Raw genomic sequence first — 17,288 nt, 5'->3', positions numbered from 1 at the left:
CATTGCAAGAAGCAGTTTTTGTGGTCACCCTTTCTGGCAACACCAGAGAAAGATGGTTGCAGAAGGCTGTTGCCAAGCTTCTGAGTTTTAAGGAAATCACTCTGACCAAGCCATCTTCCCCTGCACAGTGTGAGAAATGTTCCTCAGACTCATGTTGAAGGTCTCCTTTTCCCTGCACAGAACTCAATTTTTGGGGCACTTTTGTCCTAAGACAGTGTTTTGTAGCACTGGTGTCTCTTTGCTGGGCCTGGGACTCTGGGTTTGCATGGCACCTTGGTATAGGGTCCTACTCTGCAATGAGCAGCACAAATTATAGGAACTTTTAAGGTCTTCCCTTTCGTTTGAGCTGAGAACGGGATAGTTGAAGACTTTTTTTTTTTTTTCTGTGTAGAGGGAAACATGAGAACTCCTTGTTGTGGAGTGGCAGAACTGAGTCACCGAGGGTTTAGTCAAAGAAGAAACACATCTCATCAGTGCAAACCAGAGTCAAAAATGTGCTTTCTTCATTACTCATTATACCACAATGGGAATCAAAATCACTCAAAAATTGTTGTAACAGCTATATGTTGCCTAGATAAAATAGTCTGGAAAGGAGAGATTTTGTGGGAATCGCTTCTGATTTATGCAGTGCAATATGCGAAGCCAACTTGCTGTGATTTTTTTCCAGTTATGTGCAATTATATTAGATTTAATCAAAGAACTCTGAATTACTTGCATTGTTCCATAGCGCTTGCATGGTACCTCTGGGTGTCACTGAATGAGTTGTGGCCATTTAAGTGTATTGCTCTTGCAAACAACACAGTGGGAAAATTAATTTAAAATTTCTTGTATATCTGGATGCTTAATTTTTAGAGCTGCGCTATGTTCTGGGTTGGTTTTCTGTATTTGAAGCATAAATCTTATTTTTTAAGACAAACTGTAAGCAGTTCTATTTTGCCCTTGCAGTATGAAAAGATTTACTGGGAGTGGGAGGCTGAGTTTAACCTGTTGTGTTAAACCCAGTCCTTCACCTCCCTTTCCTGCTTCCATATGGATAGCCAGTGTGTTGGGATATTGTCTTGTGTGAAATAACACATCCCAGCATATATAACCCTCCAGAAAACGCGCTGTGCCATTCAGCCCACCAGCCTGTGGGATTGAGCCATGTCACTCTTATGGTCCACAAGTGATGGATCACCAAACCTTGGCTGGTTGGGATGATGGGGTGTCAGCTCTGGAGAGCAGGTGAACCTTTGAGTCCAGAGGGAGCACATGGGAATATCTGGGTAACCACATCTTGTGAACCCACACCTCTTCAGCCTCTGCAATGGGCTTTCGTGCCTGTGGAGCTGCAGTGAGTGTGTTTGCTCTGTGCAGTCACTCACAAGTGCACTTCTGTATCATTAGGGAGGGATTTATTAGTTTCTCCCATTTAAGAAGGTTTAATTAGTTCCTGTAATATTTCACATTTTAAGTACAGGAAAGGTACAAAATGGCTCCTGAGGAAAGCAAAGCCAGCTCAAAGGGAAAAGCCCTCCCTACCATGAGAAGCCTTTGTAAAAGCAAAAAAGTGACAGAAAAGCCTTGTTTAGTTCTCAGCACCTACTTGATTTATTTTTTATTTTTTATATAACAACTACCTTGCAACATTTGGAGTTCAAAGCTTCTTGGTGCGAACCCACGTGTAGGGTGACAAATAGCACACGAAAAGATGTTGGCCACTTCCTTCTGCAAAAGGCAAAACCATCTTGCCTGCGTTGGCTCGTGCTGGGACCAGCACTGACAACCCCTCCACCACTGTGTTGGTGCCATGGCCAAAGCTCTCTTGCAAGGCAGAGCACTGGGGGGCTTAAGAAGCTCCACAGCCCCTCAGTTGCCAAATAATGGAAATACATTTTATTTTTTCAGAAAGAGCCTAACTTTGTGCATCAGCAATTCAACACATTTGGACTTCAAATTTAGTTAATCTTTTCATGATTGGGAAAGAAATGTACTCTTTTTAGTAAATCTGTGTCTTAGAAAATACAATAATTGCTATTTAGTCGTACAAAATAAATAGCTACATAAAAATAAGCTCGTCCCCCAAGGAAAGCAATAGAGCCTATAAAATTTATTATTTTTGTCGATCTCTTGCAGCTGCTGGAAGGGTGGCTTTGCATTCACAGGGCTTGGTGGACAAATAAAGGAGTAAATAAAAGGGTTTGCTGACGCAAGCGTCACAAGGAACGCGCAGCACGTGAGTGGAAAACCACTCCAATCTGCAAACAAAGCGATGTGCCGCCTTGAGTATCCCAAGCAGACCTGGGAGGAGTGGAAAGCAGTAGTGGAGGTTTTTTTGTCTTTTTTAGTGTGAATGTTTTTAAAACATTGCTGACTGTTAGTGTCAACAGAGAAGTACAGAGGAAGAGAGGCAGAAATAAAAGCGTGACTGGAAAGGTGCATCAGAACACAGTAATTACAGAAGCTTTATTTTTGCTGCCTTTGATGCCAGCATAAGTACGTGAAAACTAATGCGCTGCAGAGGACAGGTTTGTGGTTGAAATACACTTGATAGATTTTGACAAATTAAACAGTTGTAAAGATGTTTGGAAGTTTTCCAGATCTTTACTGTTATTTATGTCACTGAACTAAAAAATCAGTGGTTAATTTGCAGTTCTTATAATTTTTATGATACTTATGTTGTTGTAAATTTAGCAGCGTGCAGCATCAACTCAGCGGGATACATTTTATGTTGTCAGCTACCTTTTGATATCATAATAGATTTCAGTTGCCAAAGCTTCAGGGAGAGAGAGAATAAAATGTACGAGTGCGCTGTGGGAGCGCTTGGATCAGACCCAGGTAGGAGAGGAGTCGGGCTGCAGGGGGGTCGCTGAAGCCAGGCTTGGTCCTTTTGGGACAGCAGGGATGCTCCAGAGTCCTCTGCCCATGGTGATGTGTTTTAAGTGGTAAGGATGCATAAGATCCTTGATAGGGCTGGGTCCCACAGTATCATTGATGGGTTTTTGAAGTCTGAGTGGCTGCTTATGGCTGATAATGGCAGCAATGCAGAGTTCCTCAAGTCTTTTCCCACCACATGGGTCCTCTCCTGACCCTGCATCCCAACAGCCGGTGTGGGCTGTGGCTAATGGGTGGCAGGCTGAGATCTGGTCTTACAGCAGTTGTCAAACCCATGGTCTGTCTCAGTGTGTAACCTGGCTTTGGGGAACTATCCAGTTTGTTTATTTCTGCTAGTGATTTTCTCCATACGTGGTGGTCCACAGCGTGTTTCCTGGGTAAATACAAGCCTGAGAGAGGCCAAGTGAATCTCTGGCATGATGTGGTCAGATGGGGGAGCAGCTTCTGTCCTGTGGGATGGCACTGATCAAAAAGTGAAAGCCCTAACTTGAGTTTTACAAAGTGCCTCTGATACCTGAATTCATACATTTTGCAAGCTTTTTAAATAGATACTTTTTCCAGTTTTTTTTCTTTTTATGAAGACTCTCTATTCTCTCTATTTATAGAGACTTTTCTTCTGCTGTCTCCTATCGTAGAAGAGGGAGAGACATCTTAAGTTTAGGTAACTTAAAGAAGAGATGGAGTTGTTTCCCTCTTGGGAGGCTTATTTTAGTGGATTAAAAATGTTGGTTTTAATGTGAGGACTGAGACCTGCCTCAGGAATATGTGACACATGAAATGGACTTTTTATGGAGCATAGCCATGCCCTTCCCATCTTCCGCTTCTTTCAACATTTGCCCTTTGCCTCCTAAGCCTGAAAATGGAAGAATTTATTAACGGTTGTTTCCTCAGTGTTTGTGGCATTAGCCACGTTTCTCAAGGGCGTTTCATGTGCTCTTTCCACTCTAACGGGATTGTCCATTGAGTTCAGCTCCAGCACGTTGGGAATCCATTTGCACAGATAGCTGATTAAGCTGAACCTTCCTCATCCGTAGGTAATCCCAAAATACGCAAATTGTTAGCGTGAGATTGGTTTTTGAACATTTTTAGGTTTATAATTAAGGGCTTTGTAGCTGTCCTCCACCTCCACTCCCTCCTCATCGGAGTCTTTAGCCGTGCTGACTCCAGCTCTCCCGTTCCCTTTTTCTTTCTTGATAATATTTTTTTTTTTTCTTTTCTTCCCCCCCCGGAGGTAGTTTTATGCCTGGCTCTTTCTCTGGGTACTGCTTCAAAGCTGCATGGCTTGGAGCAGATTTTTAGGCACAGAATTTTTTGTGAAAAGAGCATTGTGCCACTGCTTGAGGTTTCGCTGGATCTGGCCTCCCAAAATGAGAGTGGCCAATGCTGGAGTGAGTGTGGACCTTGCTTTGGGGAGAAGACACACATTTACTCTTGACTTGAGGACATGCTGGAGATGGGATGACTGAGAGGTTTGAGTTTGGGTTTGGTTTTGTGGTTTTTGTTTGGGTTTTTGTTTGTTTTTTGTTTTGTTTGTTTGTTTTTTTTAAATTGCCAGCCAAGAAGAAGGTGAGGTGTTGGTGTAAGCACTGAGGAGCTGGGCAGGAGCAGATGTTAGCTCAGGGGCAGCCACAGCCCCAAGTGGACACCTGCACCACCCTCTGTCAGTGCTCTCCAGGTGAAAGATGCTGCTCTTGTGTGTTGGAAGAGCAAGATCAGATTTCCCTTTTGCTTTGCAGCAGCAGACTTGTATGTTAGTCTGTGTTCGCTGGCTAGACTTATTCTGGCTAATGTTTGCCAGATTCTTCTATTACATATTAAAATAAGATCGTATGAGTGGGTTTTCTTTTTGTGCGTGTTTCAAAAAACTAGGCCAGCCCTAACAAGCACATTTTTGTGTTTTTGTTGGGTTTTTTTGCATTTTGTCATTTTACATATTGAAAAATGGAATGCAAAAGAAAAAAAGCCTGCTAACATCAAAAAGAAATAAAGCTTTGCATTATTCTGCATAAGTGTTAAAATCTGACTGATAGTTTGTATATACAGACTTCGTTCTTTATAGTGTTTCCTTTCCCCACCCAAAGATCACAGATGCTACGATAAAAGTTAATGCTCTTTTAGTAGATGCTTTTCTTTTTCAGGATTTGGCCTAAAGAGGGTCGTGCAGCACTTTTGTTACTAATAAATGTGGCAAGTTTTAGTTAAAATAATAGTCAGGCATTAATTTGTCGGAGCAGGATCTTCTAAAAGAAAATGCAGGGCATTTCTCCCTCCTTAAATCCAGCTATTTTAATATCATAAAGTTTTTATTTTAACCATCAGGAGAGTAGCCCTGTTTAAGGAATTCAGCTTTAAAAAATGTCTTTGTAAATTGAGATTTTAGGACTACCTATTTGGAGGATGTTCCGTATGATAAATGACCCTTATAAGACAAAAAAAAAAAGTAATTTTGCATGTCTGCTCCCTAGGATGTGTGATAATAATAAATGAACATTTTATATATCATTATATATATATCATGGCAGAACAAAAATCAGAAGATATATTATTCATTATTCCTGTTACTTTATATTTAAAAGGCAAAGGTTTTTGCTTCTTTGCCAAAACAACGGCTACAGAATATATTTGTAATAATCCCTGCAAATATGAAGGGTGGAGAGATCTTCCAGGTCGTTAGGACTGAAGAAAATAGAGATGCCTTTAATTGTATTCATTTGAACATTAATACATTAATGCTGAGATTTAAGTACTGTTACTATTAAAAATTAAACTGGAGGGGCAGTGTGCAGATCATATGCTTTAGTGTAAGTTGTCAGGTGCACTGTTTGCATATTTAGCCTGCCATTCCAACACTAAAATGGATGTTTGAGGCCAGATCTGGCTTTCCAAGGGACGCTTTTTACATCACACCCCCCTCCCCCCCCCCAGTTTAATTTCTGGCAGTAGCATTTCTTTTCAGGGATGCATTTGCACCACCTGAGCAAAAGTTGCAGTGACTAAAATCAGAGGAGGATAAGGAGTAACTTGTTTGCTGTCCTGAAGTCCTCTTGTTCTTCTCCCCGTCCTCCCCCCCACCGTGTCCGCAGCTATTTTGCAATATGCAACCCCCTCCAAGCACCGCCTGCGGAACTGGAGTAGCTCTGGCATGTAGATTTCCCAGTGGGAGAACTTGTGTGGATGGTAATTTTAATGAGACCTGATTTAAGCAGTAGAATAGATCCATAAAACTAATACAAGCAGACTTTCAAGAGCTCTACTATTTGTCAGGGCAGTGAATTTTAGAGGTGCATCCATTGGCTTGGTAAAGAATATTATAATCTGTAAAACTTAACCTGTATTAATTCAGATTGTTTCTATGCAAAGTACTATTGAGAGCATTTAGAATCCAGGGCAGGCCAAATATAGACTTATTTATTTTTGAGGCTCAACTTTCGTCCAAAAATCGTGCTGGAACCACAGGATCTGAAAGCTGTGCTCTATATGAATGAATGCAAAGTCTGTACGAGTGCACACAGCTGTGCCTCTAAGCTGTGACAAACCCTTAGCTTTGCTTTTTTTCACCTTCATTTAAGGCCACTGCTCAGTCCATCTGTATTTAAACCTCTCCCATGTTGTCACACCTAGTTATATATGGCAGTAACACGGGTTCCTTTGGATACATGGGGTTTTTCTGCGAATACAGGCATTACACCCATCCCAGAACCTGAATCCTGCTTCACGTAATACACTTGGTCCACGACTTTTATTTTTCATCCTTGTGCTCTGGAGTGTCTCTTGCTGTTGTTGGAAATTGTGTAGTTCTGTTTGGCATTAGTAAACTATTTTCTTTCCTTGCTCTCCTCCCCATCCTCTTCCCTCTGTCCTGTTATGGTTTTTTGTGTTTTTTCTTCCCTCCCCCCACTAGCTTTTCAACCACAGTTATCTCAAATGGCAGTAAGAGAGAGAGCAGGGGAGGGAAGCTCAGGGCAGGAAATTGAGGTGGGAACGGGAAGAACTGGAGCAGCAGCAAGCAGCAGAGAACAAGGGGCAGAAGAGTATCATGGGGGGAGAAATAGAGGGAAAAGTGGAGAGGGAGGAATGGAGGTAGAGGGCAAGGAGAGGGAGGCCGAGGATTCCATGTGCAGGAAGAGTAGAGGGATGCTCTGTGCCATGGGGGAAACACCAGGTCTGCCACCCCCTTCCTGGGCTTGGGCAACCCACTGACTGCAGGGGCATGGGCAAGAAAGGAGTTGGCTTCTGCCAGAGCTGGTGGTAACAAGGACATGAATTTAAATGGGGAAAAAGTTTATTTGCTTTTTCTTGCAGGAGATGCTAAGTGATTTTTGCAGTTTGAGTGGAGTGGCATTATTGCACTTAGCTCTGCATTTATTAAATAAATTTGTTCTCCAACTCAAGTGTTAAGTGTGTATTATGAAACCTCAGAGCCAATCTTAGTGGTTGCAGTGTGCAAATATTTTTAAAATTATGTAATTAAACAGGGCTTGGGCTGCAATGTCCACTGAAGTGATTTATTAATTGAATGGTTTGATTAAATTTAATGTTATTTTAGTTTATACAGAAAGGGTTAGTATCTGTTTCACAGATAGGGACATCTTGTGGGGCTGTCAGTGATGGTTCAGAGGTCCTTAGGAGGAATCTTTAGCACCCAATTAAATATTAACCAAGAAGATGTGACTCGTTCTTTCTCTGTCCCTGAAACTGTGTTTTGACATCTAAGGCTGGTGATAAAAATTTGCTCGGCAGAATCACTTGCAATGCACTCTATTTATCACTAGATTATTTCCAAATTAATCACGCTAAAAATCTTTCCATTGTAATTGTGCTGGGGCTCAGCGCTGTATGATGTGTGTAAATAAAAAATGCCCTTTTAATTTCATGTTAACTGTGTCTTGCCGCTGTTGCAGCCAAACTGTATCTGTTTCGGTGGAATGTCATTTTAAAGGTATTGTGGTTACTGAGCGGCAGCTGTGATTGAAAAGTATGTAAACTAATCTTTAGTTGCTCGTGTCATTTTTATATTCTTATGTCAGAACACAAGAAAGCTGCTTTAAATTTGTCTTTCACTGTGTATTAATTTTCAAGTCTAATTTTTCTTGGGTTAAAGCATATACTGCCTTCTCTACTACACATTACCATTCAGTGCCAAAGTAAATGGCTACTTGTGAAAAAGTACAAAATTAGTTCCTGCTTGATTACTGTAAAATAGATATTTATTTTCGTAGGGAGAGTTTTTATTGCCAGTGCATAAAGGACAATTATCCTGCATGGTATCGGTGACTTAGAAGACGAAGTAATCAAGCATCGCATATTTATTACTGTGAAGAGCAGGGCTGTGCATTGCGTTCCCGAAAACAAGAAGAGAGGTACAAGGGGTTTGGGCTTTTTGTGTGGTTTTATTTTTTTTTTTTCATTTTCCTTTTTTCTTCTAGGCTCTCGCAGTATGTGTTGTTCTGCTCTTTTAAATGCAGACCGTTGGAAATTAAATCCTCAGTTAATATGTCTGCATAAGAACTTCTTTGTCTCTTGATGCCCAACCATTGAAAATTAAATGTGGTTGTGGATAAGTATTTATTCATACCATACCTCACACCTGATCTTGTGTCAGTATGACATCATCTTTGCCACAAAGATTTCTGGTGGTTTAAAAATGTTCCGTTGTGAAATAAGTGGGAGAGGTAGAAAAGGGGCAAGGAAGGCAACAAAAATAAACTACTAGTGGGATTTGATGTTTTGCCAATTAAAAACAAAATATAAAAAATCATGTTCTGAGGTCCACATGCTGCCTTTGATCCATACACAGGACTTCCATTTGTGCCGGTGGCTGTTCAGCCTGCGGAGGGAAGGCTGTACATGACTTAATTTGTATGTTGTGGGAAGTACATTTTCCTAGCATGTGGTCTAGCTTACTTGGAGAATCTGAAATGCGTTATAAATGTAAATGCTGTGTTTAAGTAAAACTTCATTATGTTTTGGTGGTTTCCAAAAATGCACAGGATTTGACCTTAAAGTGTTATTTCAAGGTGTTATGATGTATGAGCTAGACTTTGTAGTCTTCTAAATTAAATCTTTGAACATGTTATTATTGTATTTTGGCATTGGCAAGATGTAGTTCTCAGCTATTTTCTGTCACAGCCTTCATTTTTCTAACAAGAGTAACGAGACAGGGCCAGATTCTTCTGTAAGAGGCGTGTGTGGGATGGGGATTACCCTGTGTTCACCGTGGTGTAACTGAGGACGGGTCTGCCATTCGCATCCAAGCCCATGGTCAAGATGACTCCTTGTCCGTGGCTGCCACCGGGTTGGAGCCAGTGTTCCTGCAGAAACGTGGGCACAGCTAGGACCCACCACCGCTCCCCCTGACCACTGCAGAGCCCCATGTAGGATGTGGCGAAGGGTTTAGCGTTTGGATCCAGATCTGGTTCATATATAAAAGGGGTTGTGTTTCTGTTTGGAAAATATGAGCCCCTTTTACGTAGCCCAGGTGTGGATTAGCTCTCTAAACCATTTGCCCGTTCCTGTGTTTGTGGGAGACTGTTTTCAATTCTTACAAAGAGGCCGTACAAGTCAAGCCATAGAAACAGCAGAAGCAATCCAAAAATGGATTTAAAAAAAAAAAAAAATTAACAAAGTGTTTGTGATCTCAGGTTGGTAGTCTGGATGTGGGAGCAGACATAACCGCTATACATATGCTTATTTCCAAAGAAAATAACTGCAAAACATTTCCACCTATGCCATGAGTGCTCAGGGCTTGTATTTCTCTGTAACAGCCATCTGTTTGTGTTACAGCAGGGCTGTGGGCACTGTTCCCTCCGTGGCTTGTGTCCCCCCGGGCAGCGCCCAGGTACAGGGAGGGTGCCAGCCAGCCAGACGTGGGGATAGGCAGGGTTTGGGCTGGGTGAGTTGTTGCAGAAAAGTCGATTAAGAAGAAGAGCTCTGAGTCAGCCCCCGGGGCCGTGGCCGTCAGTCGACGAAGCGCCAGAGAGAGACTGTCTTTGTAGTGTTGGTTTTGGTACTGGTTTCACATTGCACGCTCGTGGTATGAATCATTATGGTTAGGAGGGTGATTTTTCCCTCAAGAACACAGTCCCCCCCCCCAAAACAATTGTGGAACCACCCTTTTGGTCACTTTGCATAGCTGTCTTTCTGTCTGTCCATCCCAAGGTGGTCTTCCACCATGGGCTTGGGGTGGGAAGGGAGAGCAGCACTCAGCCAATGCACATCGGAGGCTTGTCCTCCATCTGTGGCCAGGAGTTCCCTGTGTTCCTCCCTTACATAGGAGGCTGGCTTCTGGATGGGGGAGGCCTGAAAAATTGGTGCAAATCTTCACCATAAAAGACACATGGGATACCCTGCTTTCCCTTTGGCATTCCTTCCCTGCTTCCCAAATAGGGTGTTGCTTAGAAATGCATCCAACCTCGAGTTCAAAATGGATTGCTTACCCGTGTTTCTTGAACAGCTAATTTTGCTGGCACGTTATTATTCACCCTCTGCTATTTTCACACTGTGACACAAAACTAGAGAGAAGAAGAGATTGAAATTTTGACCGGTACGTTATCCTGATACCTGAGATGCTGTGTTGATATGAGAGTATCTTTACCACAAGGACTTTCTTGGTGGTTTTAGAGATCCCAGTGTGAATAAGTAGAAAAAAGCAGAACTAATAGCTCAAGAAGCAAAAATATTTTTTCCTAAAGTAATTGATTAACATGCAAATATGTACTGTATGCATATTAAATATCATTTCAAAATGTGATGGGCAGGAAGCATAAGTGATGCCATTTGGTTTTGTGGCATCAGTGTGGGTTGATTAAGGGGGTGGGGATAAATTTTGGGGATTATTGATACAGCATGAGTAGAGCCAGATGGTTGTATTACACATCTTTTGTGTTCTTGTTTGCTTCTTAAAGCAGTTGCAGAATTTTGCCCTGGGCAAAATTTACTCTTTGCTCGTATGTTCCCCTGTGAATTTACTTTTGACAAAGTAGTTCACAAAGAGGAGAAATGCTGTGCCCACAAACTCATCTCTTCCCTTCACATTTGTGAAGTCAACAGCCCGCTACTTAAGAAACATTTTGTAACTTGTGAAATAAATTAGCAGTAGGTGCAAGTTCGGTGTGTATCGCTACCCCTCGGTGTGCAGTACTGATTTACAGAGTGTGCCATTTTTTACATTTTCCTTGCCATGTTTTGGAGAAGAAACTGTGGAAATGGCAACCAGTTCAGTTTAATGCTCTACTGATGTAGTATTCTTCCCTTAAAGAAATGTTGTCTTAAAGATTAATGAGCTAATTTTTCCACTACTCTTATTTTAAGTTTTGAGATTGTGGTATACCTGATTCATGTGATCAAAAACACATACTTTGTGGTATTCAGATTGAGTGGGAGAAGGTTGTGCTAGGTAGGTGTTTGTGACATTTGTTGGAACTGCTTATCACCGGAACCACCAAAATTTACATGTGTTTGTTATTTCCCTTTGAAAGCAATTTTTTATTTCCCATAAAAAGATGGTTTTTTGTAAAGGCTTTGTGAAAAAGAATTTGCTTTATTTGTGCCTCACACCAGTTTTTGTGGGTGTAACTCCATTGACTCGGTTACTCCCAGCTTGCATTCCTCCTGGAAGATGAGTTCCCTCTACATCTGGTAATTATAGTGGAAACAGTCATGCTTGCAAACGTTTTTTGTCTCTGCCTGTGTCCCCATGTGAAACGTGTGCTTGCAGAATGTGAGGGGGCTCACCTTGCTCACGGTGGTGGAATTTTATTGGGGACCAATTCATGCTGGCACTGACTCAATGGCCCCACATCTGCATCCCCTCTCCAGGCAAAGCTGATCCACATTTTTTGCTCAGACTGTGAACGGCAGCTTTGGACCCATTTTTTAGAATCACTACTTGATGTAAAGGTGGGGATGGGCAGCTCTGACCCCACTGAAATCTCTGAGTAGTTTAGTTGCAAGTCTGAGACCGGAGCAACTTACTCCTCATAATGATGCCATTGTGCTCATCTGATCTGATCAGTTCTGGAAATGTTTTAGTAAGTCTATCTTACAACACTATAAGAAGATAATCAGCTGCCTTAGAAGGTCCCCATCTGGAGTATAGAGTTCTTTTACTGAAAGATGTTTTGCCTTTCCGAGATAGCTCTCGCATTTCATCATCTGTTGTGCAGAGATGAAGTGCATATGAAAAGTCAGTGACTCTGAATCCATCTGTTGTTATTATTTTCCACTGATAATTGGCTTGAACAATGAAATGTCTGTGTCTGTAGCCTTTGAAACTGTACACCCTGTTTATTTTGTGGAGGTCTTGCTCTGCTCTCCCCCTGCTTTTTTTTTGTTTTATTTTGGTTTTGTTTTTTTTTTTTTGTTTCATTTTTCTCTCAGGCTCATAACTAGTGGAGCTTGCATGAAGATGACATCTTTGACTCTGTGCATCAGTATGTGTCACTCAGCATCCAAGGCTTGCCTGCCAATTTTTGTCAGGGTCCTGTGTCTGTTCTGTGTGAGTGCAGAGTAGGCTTGCAGCAGGAAGACTGGCAGATCCAGAGTTCATAGATATCTTACCTGAAATGTAGTATTTATAACACTTTCTCTATTAAAATATTAATTTAGAGACCAGTATCTTATACCTGTGGAATTAGATACTACCTGTAATTGTGTAATATATTCTGTTGCATCCGGTTTTGCACGATGCCGAGTATTAATATTGGATTCCACTAACAGCAGTTCCATTAGCTTGCTCAACCAGTATGAGATATATATGAGCAGGGAGGCATAACTACCAGCCAGAACTGCCAAAACAGTCATTAGAAGCTCCATTGGGATGGACAAAGGCTTTTACACAGTGATATACTGATTAAATTTTGTTCTATGGTTTATTTGCATCAAGGTTAGATCACTATCATCTATGTGAACCGTATTATCTGACACCTTATTTGGAAGGTCATTTCAATGCAAAAATGGTGAATGATACAGGAGCTCTAAAATTTCCTGCTGGATTCTTTCATGAAGGATTTTTACCCTGTTAGGCTTGACTAGCTCATGTTATCAATGTTTTTGTGCCTTAACCTGGTGAGTTTATCCAAGGAAAAGTAAAAACTCCCTCCATACTGTATGAGTGCTCAGTGGAACTGAACACGCCTAGATCCCCATTAAAACTGTGAGTTATATCCAGTATCCTTTGAAATAATCTGTGACACATGCTTGAGAATCCAGTAAATGTGTGTTGCATCTTCTAAAGCCTGAATCTTCCCGTGTCTGTCTGTGTGTAAGTGCTCTTTCAGAATGAAATTTTGGGGCCGGACGCAGCCATGTTACGCTGTAGTCTGGAGCTCGAGAGAGTAAGGCAGAGGACTATAATCTTATTTGTGTTTCAATGGCAATCATTTAATACTGCAAGTTATTAAAAAATAATTAAATTACCAAAACCAACATGTAGCTGGGACTTACAATAAAAGGTCAATGTGATTTGACTCCTTAAGTTAGGAAGGGACAGTGGTGAATTCCAATTGCTTTAAAATCGTGCTACTTCATTCTATTTCTGGACTGGAAGGATAAATGAGACTGAAAAAATAATTTATTTCTCTAGAAGCAAGAGTAAATCACAGTATATAATTATGTATATTTGATTATAATAATAAATGCATAGATGTGCTTGGTGGTTATCACAGTCTCTAATTTAGTTGTTTTTGAAGTAAATATAGTTTGGAGAGGTCATTTTATGAGAGTAATATTTTGAAAATAATGTTTTTAAGGAACATTTCAGAAATTTCTTCCTTTTCCCCAAATAAACTAGTAAATAGGTGTGCATTATGCAGTGATTCATAACAGCTAAAATAGCTCTGTGTGTGGAATGTCTTTTTATATAGTAAACAAAACAGAGACAGCACAAGCAAATGCAGATTTAATCTGTCAACCAGAAGTCTCTGTATTAATTTTAAATCCTTGTTAAGAAAAGACCCGGTCAGGAATGTATTGGATTTCAGTACAGTTAATGAAAATTAATTTTACAGGTGGTGTTTGGTTGTGTTTCTTCTGCTTTGGCGAGATGGGTGACTGAGCCAAAGCGGGCACAGCACACGATTCAGCTCTGTGCCAGAGCAGTGCTTAGATTAGAAATGAACGTTTGGCGTGGAGTTGTTGGTGCTGTTGTTATTTACTATTAGAGGAGCAAAGCATTTAGTGCTGTGATTTGATCTGATTTTGCAGCTCCTATCCCCTTAAACAAGCCGTGTAGCTTGTCAGAGATCAGGACAGGTAGAATGCACAGCAGGCGTCTGATTTGAGCCAGTTACTCATTTGCTGAGTGTTTGTGTTTATGCAAAGGGGCCTCTTCCTGCATATTTAATCTAGAGTAAGGCAGTGGCTTTTGTTGTGTTTAGACCACATACCTTCAGTCCTTCCTTACACTGCAGCCAGTGTTGAAGCACAGAAAGGCTGGATAGTCAAAAGTGCTTTAGTGTTTTCAAACTCTCAACTTTCTGCAGTTGGTTGGGAATTACTGTACAGCTCTAAGCCTTATTCTTCCTCATTCATGGGTAAGTTTGCACTCGGTAGAATAAGATACTTTTGTTTCTGTTCCATTTTATAAATGCACAAAATGTTTGTTTGTTTGTAACTGTCCAAGCCTTCTTCAGCAAACGTGGTTCGCTGAGGGAGTTTGTTGCAGGGAATTAGATCAAGAACACAGGTGTTTCTGGAATATACTTTTGAATCAAGTACTAAATGCCATATTGCAATAGGCAGGTATTTGCGGGGCGGGGAAGTGGGGGGGAATGAGTTCGGTGTTATTATTCTTTGTACTAACAAATCCTGTTTTGTAACTGTCCTGAAGATAATGCTTCCATTGTTAGCTAAAAGCTTTCAAACAGTGAGCAACTGCAAAAGCAGCAGGGGAAAAAAAAAAAAAGGCAGAAGGAGGTGGGGGGAAAAAGGCAACCCTCTGGTCTTTATTGTTTCCTTCGCAAGGGTCCTCACTCGAATGTCTGCGCTGTAATAGGGAGGTTTTTCTTATGTGGAAATTGAATCGTCTCTTCATTGATATTAATAGCACACTAGAGATGTTAGCCATGATGCAGAGTACCAGAGCTGTGGAGTAGGAAACCTGATATTGCAGGGGGAAAAAATGACAGTCCTCTTGCTCCTCAATGTGGGAGACATCCCTCCCCGAGAGCGGAGTTTGCATAATGGCATCCTGCCTCAACTATTTACTTATAGGTATTTTAATCTCGGGCTCTTTCTTTTAGTACAGGCGTAATTACTGTCGCTCGCTCCTGCACTTATTAACTGCGCAGCTCGGTTACTGATTCCGTCTGGACAAATTAGTTTTAAAAATGACTTCGGAGAGAATCCGTGCGGTGTGCCTGCACAATGTATGTAGTGTATACGTAATGTGTGCTGGGTTGGGAGAGCGTCAGGGTCTGACGAGAGGGAATTGGCATCAAAAATTAAAGAAAAGACGACAAAGGGCACGTCTTGGAGGCTGAGGGTTGTAGCACAGACAGCGCTTGGAGAAATGTGGAAAAATGTGCGGTGAGGCCAGAAGTAGTAGTTTTGGTTCCCAATTAACTATTTCCTTCGTTTGAGTAACTCCTCTCAAACAGAAGAGTGTGCTGTTCCACCACATGTTGGAAAGTGTGAGAATCTGAATAAAATTTCATCAACCTTATTAAAATATGTAGGGACTTTGGTCTTCTTGGGTACGAATCAGCCTACAGACTCAGAGGCATTTATTAACAATAAGACTGCTGAGGTTTTTTAATAACAAAATTACAAATACCGTGTCTAATTGTAAGTGTATTACTTTTATGCACCAGTTAAAAAAAAAAAAAACTTTTTATGAGGAAAAAGTACCTCAGTCAAAGCACCTCGTGTGATTAGTGCTATTGTATTCTTAAATTTTGATTGATAGAGATAATAGTTTTCACTTAAAAATACAGACAGGTACTTTAACTTTCCATGACAATAGCTATTTGCATTTCTTTTATCTTTTTGTTTAACATTTGTGGGGGTTGGGACGGATTTGATTATTAACTCTTATTGCACATCGAGGTAAATGCTAAAACAAAGCTTTTGTTAAAGCTTCAAAAGGTAAAACAGCAAATATTGTTTTTAGGCTTCAATATTTAAAGGCTGTTAAAGGATACCTCGAAAATATTTTCACATGACCACGACCAGGAGTGTCACTCGCCTGCCAGGTAAGGGACGGGCCCGGGGGCGGAGGGGGGGCTGCGTGGGGCGAAAGAGCCCCCGAGCAGCGCCGGGGTCACGGCAGAGGAGGAAGATGTGTGTCTCTGTGTGACTGTGTGTGTGGAAAGTGGCGTTGGAGGGTTGTGGAGAACCGCCAGCCTTCCCCGAGGACCCGGCCGTGGGTCCCCGCCGGGCAGCGGCGGGGCCGGTGCTGGTGGGTGGCAGCGGTGCCCGCAGCCAGCCCGGGAGCCCCGCTCGCCGCTGCGCTCGGGAACGGGAATTCCTCCCGTTACTTCCATCAGGAGAGGTCAAGTTTCAGGAGGAGAGTTGTAACGCAGGCATAAAATGGTTAAGGCTGGCACTGAGGCACGGGGAGTTATTTTAAGAAGCGGGGAAGATCTGGCGATACGAGCCAGGCGGCAGCGTTTGATGGCTGGCTCTGGCTGAGCGAGATGGTGGCCCCTGGCTCAGGGAGATGGGATCTGGCAGAGGGACATGATAGCCCCTGGCTCAGGGAGATGGGATCTGGCTAGGGAGATCATGGCCCCTGGCTCAGGGAATTGGGATCTGGCTCAGGGATGGCCTCTCCTCACCTGACAGCCTGGGTGCTTCCTCACCTTCACCTGGGATGGATTCAGTGAGGGCCAGCCCTGTTACACGGGGCGATTCGCGGAGGCAAACGACCAATCCATCATTAAAAGATGCAAGACTTAGCGATCGCAGTTCAGATTCCGTGTTGGAAGCGAGCTGTTCGTAACTTGTCTGCGAACTGCACCCGTATTCCCTGTAAGAGCTGTTTAAAAAGCGGGGGAGGAAAGGATCGTGATTAGTTTCGTAGCATTGGCTTACACCGAGTTATTCTTTTCCAAGGTTACGGTGGACTTGAAAGGTAATATTATTTTGAAAGAGCAAATGTGCTGTGCATAGCTTTGTCCTCGTGCTGTTATTTTATTTTTATTTTTATTTTTATTTTATTTTATTTTATTTTACTTCTGTTTAGAATAAATAATAAGCACCAGCCAGAGATTCTGAACAGCCTGCTAATGACTGAAAATGAAAAATACAGTATGATTTGCTCCCTCCTTCCACCGAGAAGCAGCAAGGTAGCAAGCATTGATATCCCTGTGTTTTGGCCTGTACCAAATCCATTTCCCCCTCTTCAAAGCGAGGTGAAAGAACTGCACTCAGCCTCTCACAGTTTTACTGTTCCACCTGCATTTTACTTTCTGAGG

At 41.9% G+C, this 17,288-nt stretch overlaps 1 protein-coding gene across 10 annotated transcripts in view; it reads left to right on the top strand.

Moving 5' to 3' along the window:
- FOXP1 (forkhead box P1) overlaps positions 1-17,288 on the top strand; it is a 382,197-nt gene that overhangs the window by 138,756 nt on the left and 226,153 nt on the right. The window contains exon 1 of one of the 10 annotated variants that reach the window (XM_017829863.1): positions 15,066-15,084. The exons of 3 other annotated variants lie outside the window; for them this stretch is intronic. The gene's annotated coding sequence lies outside the window, so the exon portion shown is untranslated. Of the gene's footprint in view, positions 1-15,065; positions 15,085-15,225; positions 15,240-15,987; positions 16,065-17,086; positions 17,160-17,288 lie in introns of those variants that run through there. 6 more of the 10 variants (XM_017829862.1, XM_017829873.1, XM_017829859.1 and 3 more) reach the window with 6 other exon arrangements.

The sequence above is a fragment of the Lepidothrix coronata genome, unplaced genomic scaffold, assembly GCF_001604755.1.
Source record: "Lepidothrix coronata isolate B3197 unplaced genomic scaffold, Lepidothrix_coronata-1.0 Scaffold170, whole genome shotgun sequence".
NCBI classification, from domain to species: Eukaryota; Metazoa; Chordata; class Aves; order Passeriformes; family Pipridae; genus Lepidothrix; species Lepidothrix coronata.
The sequence above is the reverse complement of the archived record's forward strand: the minus strand, read 5'-3'. Positions and strand labels throughout refer to the sequence as shown.